General features: G+C 33.3%; 2 protein-coding genes across 2 annotated transcripts in view; one reads left to right on the top strand and one right to left on the bottom strand.

Moving 5' to 3' along the window:
* The window catches only part of LOC126749132 (plexin-B), a 559,001-nt gene that overhangs the window by 464,838 nt on the left and 78,525 nt on the right, over positions 1-15,638 (bottom strand). The window lies entirely within an intron of this gene.
* Positions 15,446-15,638, top strand: part of LOC126749133 (OTU domain-containing protein 5-A) — a 104,601-nt gene continuing 104,408 nt past the window's right edge. The window contains exon 1 of the mRNA XM_050458791.1: positions 15,446-15,464. The gene's annotated coding sequence lies outside the window, so the exon portion shown is untranslated. The remainder of the gene's footprint in view (positions 15,465-15,638) is intronic.

The following is a 15,638-nucleotide window of genomic DNA, read 5'->3' as shown; positions in this document are numbered from 1 at the left end:
AATGAAAATTAACTAAATATATTAAATTCTTTGTAAAGACCGTTAAAGATATGATCTTTAAAGACGTGAAATTTCATCAGAAATAACACTAAACAAAAAATAACACTTTTTACAAAAGGAGAAGTGAATTTACCAACAAAACAAAAGCCAATATCGTTCAATGACTAAAATCAAGCAACTTCATAATTCCTTTATGATACTGCCAACAAATATTTATGAAGTCAAAAAAAACAATAAACAAGCTGATCTTCAGGAATTAATAATATAAAAAGATGTTTTCTCAATGTGTTTAAAACAGTCTTTTAGTACTAAATTATCAATAAATATAGACTTATTCCTATAACATCTACATGCGCAAAGGCACATTTTAGAAAGAATATATAGCTACCTTAAATTGCCTTTAATTCTGTTTATCATTACTTTCAAATTAAACTTAAAATGTTGATTATTTTTTAAATTTTTATTTCAGGTGAAGTACATTACGATAAACAATAATTTTTTTACTCAGCAGTCGAGCTGAGCTGGATGTCTAATAGGCTTCGTGCATGTTGACAAAAAAAATTTTAAGGGGTGGAAAGAGTTTGCATGCATAGGCATTAACGAATAAAACGACGATTAAAATTCAATGGCTAAAATACATATCGCGTGCGGCCAATTATATAAGAAGAAAAGATTCATAAAATTTTTAAAATAGATTTATAGTAAGTTGGGCTGTATATTTTGTTAGGTAAGTTATCTAATATTAAATATTATATTATATTAAGATTCCAGAATAATATTCTAGAATCTCAATCTAGAAGAATTTAATAATATATGTAAAATGATTTTTCCTTTCACGGAATTTCTATCTAAGGCACTGTAGCGTTTTTATTTTTTGGTTGCTTTTATAATGTAATAATTTAATACTGAATGAATAGTACTGATCACGACGTCTAGTGTCTAGTTAATGGCATTATAAAAATAAGAACTTCTGGATGACGATAGCTGTTCTTGGCATTATATTTTAAATAATTTACTGGAACCAGGTTGTTTTTTTTCTCTCTCTCTCTCTCTCTGACTAACGTGATTTTTCCATCTGTCTGTCTATGATGTCATTGGTCACGTACGCCATGCTCAAGAAACAATTTTTACGTGTTGGCATTTTCGAAACCGGGCTGTTGTTGCCATTGTTTTTCCTGTAATTAAAATACTTTTCCTTTTAGGATTAGATTGATTTCCGTATTCGCTGCAACTTAAAGCTAAGCAAGGCAACGTTGTATTGTCAATTCTTGTAAAACTGTGCCTGCGTGGGATTGTCGATCGAAGAGGTACCCAGAAATTGCGTGTTGGCTTTCTTTTCAAATGGTGTAGTCTTCAGGTTAACAACTTCAATTGCTCGAGGTCGGGATTCGACTTCATAGTTACCTCATGGCGACACTAGCAATGTAATGTGAAAGATCACTTTAATACACTTTATAAAAGACCCGCTAACATCTTGAAGTAAGCTTGATTCCTAATTTTTGTTAAACGTTTTTTCATGGTTTTTAAGGCCATTTTTAAGGTTTCACGTGTTAACTTTAGGGTCTTATGCCTGGTCCTAAACCAAGTCTTAAGTGAGATTTTAGTTTTAAGGGCCATCCCAAGACCATCCCGAGTCATCTCATTCTTGCCTCTTCATGACGTTATTGATTGGACCTTAGTCAGCTGCTGTCCTTAAATCTCCACAGTGGGTTACCAGGTCAAATCAGATAAAAGGAATGTGTAAGCAATGTTACGATTTCTGATTTGTATATATTATAGTATTATACTATTTGATGGGTCCCTAATTTATTAGTTATTGTCCAGTACCTCTTTCTTGGCAATTTGCACTATAAAGTAAATTGCATATCTACTGAAATAATATTTTACTTTATACATTTTACTTTCACTATTTTGATTTTCATACCTTATTATACATATGTAAGCAACCGCACTGAAAGGTTTATTTATTTTTATTTGATTTAGTACATGTTGTACAGTGTACTGTGCGGTAGGTTACTGGCTTTGGCCAAAGGGTAGTTACATACTAGCGGGTTATTGATTTTTTTTTAGGTTTATAACTTTGGTGTATAGAATTTGATTTTTTGAGCTTACACAATAAACATTGACCAGTAATTGCATTTTTTTATAATATAGTGGTGTTAATAATTAAGGTTTATTTTGTGTTTTACTTTGTGTTATATTTTTTAACATCCTTTTTGTTTATGTGAGAACCAATTTGCCAGTTAAAGGTTCTTACATTTGCACTTTATATAAACACATCAAACTAGATGGAGCCCACAATTTAAAAGGTGAATCTCTAGAATAATTCATACCAACTCACCACCAATTAATGTTCTCCAGACTCATAAGCTGCCGTTAGCATATGTGCCACTTTATTAAAGACTTTCAACATTGGTCAATTTTTATAAAAAACAAAAATCTAAATAAAAAGTAAAAGGTGGTTACAGCACTCATGTTTACTTCAGAAGAACTTCTTAGGCCAAAAATTTGGTCAAGCTTATAAGCTTAATAAGTACCCTAAATATAATAGTAGCCTCCGCAGTCTCTATCGGGTTTTTAGGTCTGCATTTAATTGCTGAAGCATCAAGAAACGTATAAGACTCAAATATTGTTTTATGTTGATGGAAATAATTATTAACATTTTTTTTAAGCCCAAATGACAAAATTCCAAATGGCCATTACTTTGTGTGTCCAATGTAATATAGACTGCGACATGATCCGTCAAGTTCGAAACTGCGAATAATCCTAAAGAGTATCTCATATGCTGAAAAAAGGCGATTTGGATACGCTCGGTAACGGAGCCCTGTCAAATGGAGAACATAGGCACGTTTATTAAACACGGGACAGCCAAACAACAGTCCATCAGCTATTCCAGAGTAACATCCAAAGCACGATAGGTATGGGCGTCGCAGTTTAATTTAATTTTGTTTAATTAAAGTTCCTCTTTTATTTGCTCAAGTTGTCAATTTTACTGAATTTGTGTTTAATATGGAGTTAAAAATTATTCATGTATCAGAATATTTATATTTAAAAAGTGAAAAAAAAAACTAATAATCATTATGCAAAAATATCTTGACAAAATGAAGTAATTTAGAATTTTTACTTATTAATAATGTAAGAGAGTTTTCATAATTTTCAAAAAGAAAACAGGAAATTTAATAAAATGAATATATTTTACCGGAAATGTGTTTGTACTATAACTTATTTATTACTTTCCTTACAAATTGCCCTAACGCAAATACGAATCGATTTTTGCGACTTCGAGAAAGTGGTTTCACACAAATCACATTGGTGACGAATATTCTGGCCTGGACAAAACTGCAGAAAAACCTCATAGATATTGAGCATCGTTTATATTTAAAGGGAATCAATCAAATCATAACATTTATATAACTCGTATAATACCAATGAACTTTAAAATATTTAATTAACAATACTCTGAAACGTGATCCCCATACACTCAAACTTCAATCTTAACTAACTAACGATCTACTTTTACGAATAAAAAAGTTAATAGCATACGAATATAGAAATATAAGCGCGTGATCAATGCAAATGGAATAATGATAATTCTCATACATAAATATATTATATTATATCATTATACCATGAGACCGCGTGTGCTAATATATGGGAAGCTCTGGTACCTAGTTGTAGTGTGGACGCAACGGAAAATCAAGATGCAAATGACTTCAATGACTTCATTTTTTATGTCTTAATTAACCTTAATAGAGTACTTTCTAATATACTCTAATTAAATAACAGAACGTGGCATCGCATTTTTTATACAAAGGACTAATCTATATCAAGATTGTTATAAAGCTATAATGTTGCAAGCAAAGGTAGCAAGAAAGATGCAAGTAGTTTTTGTGTAATACGTATTTAACTTTTAACACTTTAGGCGTGTTTTAAACGTTAATATGCAGCTTAATAATAATTATACAGGGTGTTACAAAATTTGGTGCAAATATTTTAAGAGCGTATTTTTGGAGTTAAAGTAAGACTATAAAGATTTCCTATAAACAGGTATCCTAAAATGCACAACCTCAGAGCTACACCCCTCGCAAAATTCTTGAAAATAATTGATTAATTGGAATAGTTCAAGTTCTCATTGTTTTGGGTACTCTTGATATTTTCCGTCCCAAAAATTGTGTATATCCAATTTTAGGGAAAGATTCAGGAAGGTTCACCCTTATCAAAGCCCATATCTTATATTTCCGATAAAGAGATTTGAAAATCTTGAACACCATAAAGTTAACAATGAAAAAATCTAAAATTATTGTTTCTTGCATTTTTTCCATACAATAAATTAAAAAAAAATAAAAAAGCACCTAAAAAAAATGGAGATTTGCAAATTTTTAGGAGATCTGACGCATAACTCACTGTTTCAAATAATCAAATTTCATCAAGAATTTTGCGAGGGATGTAGCTCTGAGGGAGTGCATTTTAGGACACATATTTATAGAAAATTCAGCTAAAATAAAAACCTCAGCAAGGCTCCTGACTATAAATTTGATTACAGTCTCGATTTAAATCGCATCTCTTTTTGTTTGTTGGACATATTTGATGAAATCTTACGCCTTCTTAACAAAAATTCTTTTGGCCCTGATGGTATCCCATCTGTTTTTCTCATAAGCTGTGTGTGCACTCTGAGTAAACCTCTGCTTCACCTTTTCAATGTTTTCTTGACATCAGGCAAATTTCCTGATTATTGGAAGGTAAGCTTTTTAACACCAATTCATAAAAATGGCGATAGAACTGATATTTGTAACTATAGAGGTGTGTGTATTCAGTCTGTAGTTCCTAAGCTGTTTGACAGGTTGTTTTCTGTGCGATTTTCATGGCACTGTAGGCGATTGCTTAGTGATCATCAGCATGGTTTTTGTCAGGGTAGATCTACGGTGACTAACCTGTTGACTTACCAAAATCACTTGATTGGTGCTTTTGAGAGGTCTGTACAGGTCGATAGTGCATATACAGACTTCTCGAAGGCCTTTGATAGGGTTGGTCATGAACATCTGGTTCAGAAGTTTGAGGCTATGGGCCTTGATAGGACTTTGGTAGAATTTTGTCACAGTTTTTTGACTGGTCGCACACAGTTGGTCTGGATAAATAATTATATTTCTAATGGTATTGAAGTATCTTCAGGCGTGCCTCAAGGTTCGTATATTGGAGCGGTCTTTTTTAACTTGTTCATAAGAGATTTAAGTGATGTCATTGTTTATTCAAAGCATCTTACTTTTTCTGACGATTTTAAACTATACAGTGCATTTTTTTTATCTCGGGTCATAGGGTTTTACGTGTAATATTTTTAACCCCATGTTAGAATCTGTTCTATTTAATCGATAGGATTGAAACTTGGAACAAATGAAGTTTAAGTTAACAGACTTTAAAAAATCCCATTATTTTGCAAAAAAATTTGCAAGAAACCTATTTTTTGAGAAAATTATTTTGTGTCACTGTTAGATATTTGTCTACCTGCCTTGAAGTGTAAAGGTAATGAAGGTTACGAGGTGCAGAAAAAGCAAACTTTTTCATCAGAAAAACGTATTTTAAATAGGTATCTCGCAATTTTTTTTGCAGAATAATGGGATTTTTTAAAGTCTGTTAACTTAAACTTCACTTGTTCCAAGTTTCAATCCTATCGATTAAATAGAATAGGTTCTAACATGGGGTTGAAAATATTACACGTAAAACCCTATGACCCGATATAAAAAAAATGCACTGTATAAAGCCATTGAGTGATATCTTGATGCTGAGCTACTTCAAGCGGATTTAAATAGTGTTGCTGAGTGGGGAAATAGCGATAGTCTGGAACTGAATATAAAAAAGTTTGTATGTATTTCGTTTGGTCGTTCTAATAAAATTATTAATTATCAATACACAATCAACAATAACGAACTCAAGTTAGTTGATACAGTTAAAGATTTAGTTGTTCTTTTCGATACTAAGCTAACTTTATTGCCGCACACTTTGAATATTATTAACAGGAGTATGCGTAGTCTTGGTTTTATCACTAGAAATAATGTACATCTTTCACCTTACTGTTTCAAATTACTATTCTTTGGCACGTTCCTTGCTTGATTATGCGTCTGTAATTTGGTCCCCTTATTATGATTCTCATTTTGAACGCCTTGAGGCTGTCCAAAGAAGATTCTTAAGATCCCTTACTTATAGAGCTGAAGTTAATATTTTTCGTAATTATTACATCGACTATAATGCTATCAGTGTCCAATTTAATATCCCTAATCTTGAAGTCAGACAGCATTATTCTGATGCTTTAACGTTTTATAAGATCTTTAATGGTTAAGATCTTTAATGGTTTATATCGTTGTCCTACCGTCTTGGAAGCAATTCGTTTTAACACCTGTCAAAGAAGGATCAACTGTCCTATGTTTTGATTACCCTTTCTTTCGGCCAACTATGGGTTTGTTCTCCACTGACTAGGACTTTGCGTTTCTTTAATGAAAATAGTTTGGATCCATTTTCCAGCGGCTTACGGTCATTCAAATCAAAAATAAATCAATAATCTTAGACTTTAACTTACGTTCCTTGGATAGTGTTAATTTTTTAGCCTTGTTGATGATTGTTTTTTCAAAGGTTTTATCTTCATATATTTTTTTTGTAATTCTAGTATTATATTTGTGTTGTTGTATTATCTAGTATTGTGTAATATATATTTTGTTTTTGTAAACTGGCTCTGCCGTATATTAAAATAAATAAATAAAATAAATGTTTTTTTTATTTTGGCTTCAACAATCCGCTCTAAAAATGTTTGCACTGAATTTTGTAACACCCTGTACAGTATTTTGTGAAAAAATTGACTCGCATATAAAATGCAGGCTTCCTCAACCTTTTTTTCATAAGTTTTTTTTTCAGGATTTTCCTAGAGAACCAACCTAAAATGTTGTCTTGCGATAAGTGCCAATATTTATCAATAATCGGTAAAAGAAAGATCTCTCATCAAACGTTGAAAAACCATCAAATAGTAAGAACTAAACTAGATACTACTAGATATAAGAGTAGAACTAAACTATCCCCTCCCTATTTTGCACATCGAAAAAGCTTATCTTCACAGAAAACACAGTAATTGTTCCTAAGAGAACAATGGAGTTAGCAAATGTGAACCGACAAGCTCAGGTTGCCTTTAAAATATCTGCATCATTCATTACCCAATACGTTGTTCTTTTCCTTTAAACCTCTCTTCAAATTGCTTTCTACTAGCCAGTTGGTCAGCTTATATACAGACTGTTTCACTAAGATAGGATTTTTTTTTTGATAAACTGACCAAGAGAAAATGCAAATTATTTGTACCATGAAAAGTTTATCAGCAGGGGACGTAATTAAAAGATCAATAATTTAATTCTAATTTTCCCCGAAAAATGTTAGCTTAAGGTATCTTTTTTTAACATAATTAGAAACTTTGGAATGTTTTCCATGATTTTGGTCAAAGACACATTGGCGTACCTTCCTAAAGTAAAGGAAGGTAACGAAAGTGCAATTGTTTAAATGGCTATAACTTTTAAAAGACTTATCCGATTTTGTTCGATGTAGGATTGTTTAAAAGTGTCCGTTAGTGTTCTGGTATCCAAAATTTTAGAAAGGTTTGTGCACCAACAAATATGCAGCTTTTTTGATTTTTATAATATTATCCCGGACTGCCAATCGGGTTTTAGAAAGAACTTTAGCACTACCACGAATCTAGTACACCTTTTTAATAACTGTAGGATAAATGAGGAAAAAAAGGAAATAACATGTCTTGGATTATTGGATTTTAGTAGAGCTTTCGATACTTTAAACCACGAAATGTTATTAGCAAAGTTTTATTATTTTGGTTTTTCGAATAACGCAATTGATTTCTTTAAGTCATATCTTAATAATAGAGCGAATTGCGTAGTAATAAACAAGGCTTCTACAACTAAAAAATCAAGTTATTATCCTGTAACTACCGGTGTTCCCCAGGGTTCTATTTTGGGGCCGTTGCTTTTTTCATTGTATGTTGCAGATATGAAATCCTGCATGAAGTACTCAATGTTACAACAATATGCTGACGATTCCCAGCTGTATACTTCATTTTCACGTGAAACTCTACCCATAATAGAAGAACAATTTAATAAGGATTTAGAAAATATAGATAACTTTTCCTGCGACCATAATTTGAAATTAAATTCGTCTAAATCATGTGTAATTTTTCTGGGTGGTGGAAAGAACGCCCTTAATGCAGTAACAACTTTAAATGCAAAAATTCGTAATGAGCAGCTACCAGTAGTACGAGAGGTCAAAAACTTAGGAGTATACATTGATAGCGGTATTTCATTTCAAACACATATAAAGAATAAATTCAAAATTGCATGCAATTGCATTGTTTTATCCTTATTTGATTATTGTGATGTGGTATATTCGGATTCATTGACTGAAGACTCCGCTTACTCAATACAAACACTTCAGAATTGTTGTATGCGTTTTTCTTACAAAATTCCATTTAGGAGTCACATTTCTCCTTATTTAAACAATAACTTAATTCTAAATATGAAAAATCGTAGAAAATATCACATGTATTCCTTCGTGTATAAAGTTATAAAAACTAGGGAGCCATTATATTTAGCTAACAATTTTACAAATTCTTTTCATGAGCATAACACTAGATTTATAAATTTATTTAAAATACCACAACATAAAACAGACAATTTTCAAAAATCTTTTGTTTTTGTCGCCTCTCAACTTTGGAATAGACTTCCGGCTAATTGCAAAAGTTTTCCGTTTACTGCATATAAAAATATATTCGTAATAAACTGGTTGATTCTCAAAAAAACAATACTTAATCTACAATAAAAATTAAAAGAGCTGAGCCGCTCGATCTTCTATTGCTGTCTACTTATTATTGTTATAAATATTAATTAATTTATCTTTCCTGCATTTTCAGAACCCCCGCCTGCTTCGCATTGAATTTGAATAATTCTAATCGAATTAAAATTAGATGAGATAAATCTAGAATGAAAAATAATCCACAGAATGAGTTTGAATTACGAAAATGTTTCTATTCCGGCACGTGAATATGCTGCAAAATATTCTGAACAAAGGCATTATAGCAGTAGACAATAATAAATTATAACAGTAGGCAATCAAACACCTGGTATATGCCAAAAACGAAGCCACATAAATTGATTTTAATAATCTTAGCACCTCAAACCATAACGATGATATGTTAGCAAAGGGAAATATATCAACGAAGTTCTGGAATAAGTTAAACGTGTCATTCGCTAAATAGGAATTCAGAAGTCATCCTTTAATATGATAATGGCAAGGATTCTAATGGAAATAGTTTTGAAGCATGTATTGACATTGATCGGAAACTAATATAGTTAAGGGAACTCAAGACCATATAAACATCATACAAATATTTGTTATTACCTCTGCCACTAAAGTACTATATCTATAAATAAGATTTTTTGCATTTACTTTTTCGAGGCTACTTTTTCAAAATGTTTTCTTTTTCAGGAAAAAGTATAAATTGGTTCTTTTACAAAAATCTAATAAATAATTGGAAACTAAAGTCACAATGTGATTATTCCTGAATGTTTTAAATTTTTAGTCAATTAATTTTCTTATTATAACATTTTCGCAAGATACGCAAAAAAAATTATTAAATATTAAAACAAAATTAATGTTTTCGCTCTTTGACTTTATAAGTATTATTTTCTTCATATTCACCTATTATCGGTAACAAGTCTTGCTTCATATCAACATCTACCATTCAGGCAGTTAATCTTAAATTGTTTTCCTTAAATATCTGAGGATCTTGTTTCAGTCATCTGATCGGTATGCTTTTGCTTTTTAACGACCCGCCAAAGGATTCGATTACTTACGAAGCATATAATTTAAAATTTTTAATTGCCTTTCTCGTAAGAAATATTCTGTGTTTATAAACGGAGATTAAAGATACATATGTAAGAAATCAAATACTATCTAACAGTATTATGACATGAAGTAAATGACCTTATTGAATTTATTATGAGCCTAACGAGTTGTTATTAACGTTAAAGATACTATCTATGTATTTTCAGGGCTTTCGAGTTTGTACGTGAAGGTTTTAATATTTACGGGACCGGATAGTGTGGAGCAGTTTTGGCTTAGTGATTGACTTATGTTAGCATTAGATCACCTGAAGACCTCGGTTGTAAAATGAGTTATGCAACATAAAGGAAAATTTGAGAAACTTTAAAAAAACATATTTTAATAATAAATAAAATAAAGGATATCTAATTTTTTCCTTTATCTTATTTTTTTTTTAATTTTTAAGGATTATTTAAGCGGAATAATAAATAAAAACTGTTAAATATATCAAATAAGTCGAAGCAAAAATTGTAATTCGACACCGTAGAGACCGCACTTTACTTATCTAATTTATTACCATCGGCCTCTCTTAAATTTGAATGGTGTTAATATAAACACAGACGATGGATATTTTTTTTGGCTTTTCTTGTCTTAAATAGTCAGTTCCTTTAGAACCGTTTTCAATAGAAGGTAAAAAAATCTGCGTGTTTTATTTCGTACTCATACTATTATATTTTTAATAAAAACAATAGCTACAATTTTTGTTTGTTTTAGTGATTTAAAAACTAAAAAAATATAATAGATACCATGTTTTACATGACATGAGAAAATTAAACAGACTCTAAAGACAACATAAAAAATATACCTAAATTAACTAGAGAGAATTTAACAGGCAACAAAAGATAAACTAGAGCATTATAGCACTGGAAGTAATAAAAAGATACCATTAGCAACATGATTAACTAAAAATTTACATTAAAAGCGTAGTGGAAAACTAAAAACAAACATCTTTAGTCAGTATTATCACGTTTCTTCTCTTCCAAATTATTGGTTTTGTGATTTGAGTGAATAATCAAAGGCATCTTCCACAGGTGGAATCCATTGTAAACAGGACAACACGTGGATCAGTTTACTGTCTTCTATTGGAAGATCTTTATAATACTTATGTCGCAAATTTACTATTGGTATCTCTTGAAGAGAACTAGATCTACCTCGTTTCTTCAAAAAATAGCTTGTAGGCAAGCCAGTGTAGGTTTTATGTCCAAAAATGTATAAAGAGTCTTCACAACGAAATTCCAGTCTTACGGCATAGCTTTCTCTGCATACTGAGGCTGCTTAAAGACCTTGCGAAGTTCAGAAAACAAAAAGAAATCTTCTTTTGCCATTACGGTAACTTGAAAAGGTATTTGTTTTTGAGCTATTTTTAGAATATTTTTCCATTGCTGCGGAGAATAGACGCCGCCTGTTTTCTTGCTGCCTTTTCAACACGTGCAAAATCACAATTACTAGGCAGAATTATATGTCCGACTTTCGGAAAGACATGAATGATTTTGGAAAATCTCTTTTGGGCCAAAAAATGTAACCACAGCGCGACAATGGTCCAGTTCTTATTTTGTCTTGTCTTTGCTGTGGAAATCTTGATTTGATTTTCATCACATGTAGCGCATGTATCTGATTTTGAACCCTAGAAGAAAATATTATACTTTTCAGTAAATATTTTCTTAAATTTATCACAAGATATTGCAGTTTTTCCTTCTTAAGTGCGTTTCCTTCCTAATTTCTTTCAAATAGAGATGCGATATTACCCTTAAGACTCATGTACAACTTGTCAGGATTTTTATTGCGGCTGTAATGGCTCTCGTATTTGGCAATGAGTCTATGATATCTCTAAGAGAGCTTTACTATGTTTTTTGTGTTGCTGTTTTCCCCTCCGATCCAAAACAGGAACTGAATTTTGTTCATGATATTTTTTAACAAGGTATTGACATCTTCCTCGACCAAATCCATGGAATTACAGATGCTCTGTCCAGAAGACCCTGCCCAGAGAACTGCAAACATTGTCAGCGAACAGAGTATAAATATGCTCAATTGTTAAGAACCACCATCATCGATAATGCGTAAGATAAGATACATATATAAGAGAACTAAAGGGAAAGATTTTACTGGGTCAATAGCAAGACAGACATAGTAGGGGACGTCTGTCGATTTGGTGTACCTTTGGAGCTACATTCAGACCAAGTACGAAATTTTGAATCCAGCTTGTTCCAGAACATCTGTAAGACGCTTGGAATCAAGAAAACGAGAACTACTGCAATACACTTGCAGTCATATGGCATTGTGGAACTAATGTATAGGATCATTAATCGGTATTTGAGCAAGTAGTCTCTAGCCACCAAAGTGAGTGAGATAGGTTTCTTCGTTTGTTTCTCCTGGCTTGGAATCGGCCATCCATGAAAGCACAGGGGAGCGTCCGGGTCGAATAGTAGTGGGAAGAGAGCTCCGTCTCCCATGCGATCTAAAGTTCAATTGCCCACCAGAAACCGATATTGCCGTCACGTCAGTGAGCTACGTTGGAGAATGAATCTCATTCATAATATAGTGCGCATTTCCATTCAAGATGCCAGCGACCGGATGAAAGACGCATATGATGTACTATGCACTAGCATATGAATACCAAAGATCAGAACTACAACAATGGTAAATTGGTTTGGCTCTATCACCCTAAGAGACGGAAGGCTTTGTCACTGAAACTTCAAACATCCTCTAAACAAAGTGCTGGAAGCCATCAACGATGTAGTAGTAAGGGTGGGGGAGCTAGAGCTCGGCAAGTAGGCCTGGATAGTCCCTTTTCGACAACCCCAGAATCACCTACCCCTACGCTTCCACTCCCAATGCGCGGTCTTCACTGAGTCGGCCCGTCATTTTAATAAAGGCTTGCATGTTGTCCCAGTCCAGATCTTTAAGATCTTCCCATTGGAGTGTCGTTGCTCCAAAAATTTTCCTTCTCAGACGACTCCACTTATCACAGATACCTAGTATGTGGTATGAAGTTTCCTCGCCTGTACCGCAATTCGGACAGAGTGGGCTTTCTCTTATACCAAGAAGCTGTAGATGCCTCTTTAGACTGTTGTGTCCGGTCAGGTTTCCCACCAAGTATTTGATACTTTGTCGGGTCTTTGTTAGCAGTCGCCTTGCTTTAGAGGCGTCATGGTCTGGTATCATTTCCTTGGCCTGTCTAGATCAATCTGTCCTTCTCAAATTCTTTCTTGTTTTTTCCCAGGCCCAATTATTAAGTGCCTGGGAGATTTGTTTTTTGCTAAGACCGCGTCAAGGTTCGGGGCCTACGAAGGGGTTAACGGAACCTTGTCTTGCTAGTTCATCAGCTCATTGCCCTCGACACCTTGGTGTCCTGGGACGCACCTCAGTCTCACTTCCCTGTGTGCTGCAAGCCTTTCCAATGCGTCTCTGCATTCCTGGACTAGGGCTGAGCTAGCCCTGGGTCTCTGAATCGCCTTGACTATCGGAGTAGATTCAAATCCCTCCGTTACCTTCCAATACCTCTCGTTTGTTTGCTACTTCGAGTATAGCAAACACCTCCGCTTGGAAAACTGTGGTATGTTTCCCTAGCGGGAAGGATTCCCCTGTGTTCGTTTCCATCCTGTACACTCCGGCTCCGGCTGAATTGGTGCTTTTCATCCATGATCCATCTGTGTATCAGGCCTGAAAACCACTTGGCTCTTTAACTTGGTTCGCCGACCATTCTTCCCTTGTCGGGATTTCGACTTGAAACCCTTTCTTTAACCTTAGTTTGCCACTTTCTGCAGTGCATCTGGATATCAGAATTGGTATGTTCTTACACATCCTGAAAGCAATCGTCATATGGCCTATGTCCTAAATGAACATTGCGCCACCCTCCGCTATCCTCATATCATATCCTCTAGCCCAAGAAGAATATTTAGTGGTGCCGCAGGTGTTGTTCTCATCAACGATGTTCTTTACAGGATACACAAGCCGCCGAGCGGTATAGCTCGAGTCATACACTACATCCACTATCTTTGGAATCATTTGGGGATGAAACGAGCTTAGGAAGGGAGCACTGTAACGATATTGTAAATACCAAGAGACCGACTAATTCTCCGTCATTCATTCTGCTGAGTATATAAGCGACCGCATGGCTGATATCCATTGTCGGTTCAGTAAAGTAAATTTCGGAATATTGTCGCAAAATGTAAAATAGTTGTAAATAAACAGTAGTAGTCTAGAGTGGTCATGTTTTCGTAGTGTAGTGTGTAAATAATAGAGTTGATTATTTTCAATTGTTTTAATTCACACCTCACAATACAAGAGTGCTACGAGAGGTAAATAATAAACATTTTATGATCCGATTAAGCGTGTGTCAAACTAAAGAGCGAAGTAAGGCAGAAGGTTTTTAGTTCTTCCTCTTTTTCTTAATCCAATATTCTACACGATTCTGAATGAAATGCCTATTACAAATGATCTATATTGGTATGGGCTATTGATGGGGATTTTAAAGTCTATTAGCTTATGCATTTAGACTACATAAGCTACATTTAAGTTTATGTAGTCTTAATTTTTTATTTAGACTACATAAACAAGGTGTTAGAGAGTTGTGTTTACCTCATGCTTGAATTTTCCGGGTGGTCTACATAATCTTCCAAAAATGTTTATTATTATTTATAATCATTTTATTATTTTTTTAAAGTTTGCCCAGGCCCTTATAACTCTATGTCCGGCTCGGGATTTTTTATAAACTTAATGGACCAAACGCTATACGTCACTTACCTGATAAGTAAAAAGACCAACTTACTTCTTAAAATTGATAAAGTTTCTCGTTTATAAGTGCTGCGAGATACGAACATTCATTATGTTTTTGACGTATCTCTTTCTGAAATAGTAAAGAGCAGTGGAAATTAGACTAAACTTCCTAAAAGTTTTAATCGGCCTTAGAAAGTCCCAAGAGAAAAGATTTACCGACTTCTCTCATCTGTTGCCTACCTTAAATCGTGAGTTTTTTAATATCGTGGCCAAAAAGTTAAATATCCAAAAATTCCCTTTTAAATGAGATTTATGAGCACTTTCGAGCTTTCTAAGGAACATTACCATTTAATAATAACGTATTTCGCATTTCAAAAGAATATGACAAAATCGAAATTATACAGAGGTGAACAACTGAAATGTATTATTTAAACCAATTTACCTTTAAATTCTTATCATTCTTAAATAAATCATAAAATCATTTATGCCAATAGCTTATTACCAATAGAAAAATCACACGCATCTCTTTATTAAAAGCTTGTCTTTAATAAATCGCATCTCTTTATCTTTTGTAAAATCTTTATTGGAAACTAGTACGGCGTTAAAAAAGGAATCGTATTTTTATATGTATGTGTCATTTTTTATTCAAAACGTTGCATGATTTTCCACATTTCCTCAAATTAATGAGCGGGAATATTATTGGAACTTTTCCAGAGGATGTTATATGAGAACAGTGAAATGTAGCAGTGTACTTATTTTAAGCAGAATAATGAGGCCGAGACTCCTACAAGTTCCAAGCTGTCAAGTGTAAAAAAAAGTCATTGGTGGCGTATGTAAGTATTTCCTCATAGTTTTAATACTCTCTTTAGGGCTATAAATGTGCACGACTTTTAATGCATTAACTAAAGTTTTAACGTTTTAAGCGTATATGTTTATTTGTACCAACAAGCAGATCGGAAGCCATATAGAGACTGACCAAAAGAACTAATTACTTAGCGCTAAACGTC

The sequence above is a fragment of the Anthonomus grandis genome, chromosome 22 (genome assembly GCF_022605725.1).
Source record: "Anthonomus grandis grandis chromosome 22, icAntGran1.3, whole genome shotgun sequence".
Lineage (NCBI taxonomy): Eukaryota > Metazoa > Arthropoda > Insecta > Coleoptera > Curculionidae > Anthonomus > Anthonomus grandis.
Note: the sequence above shows the minus strand (reverse complement) of the source record. Positions and strands in the feature narration are given on the sequence as shown.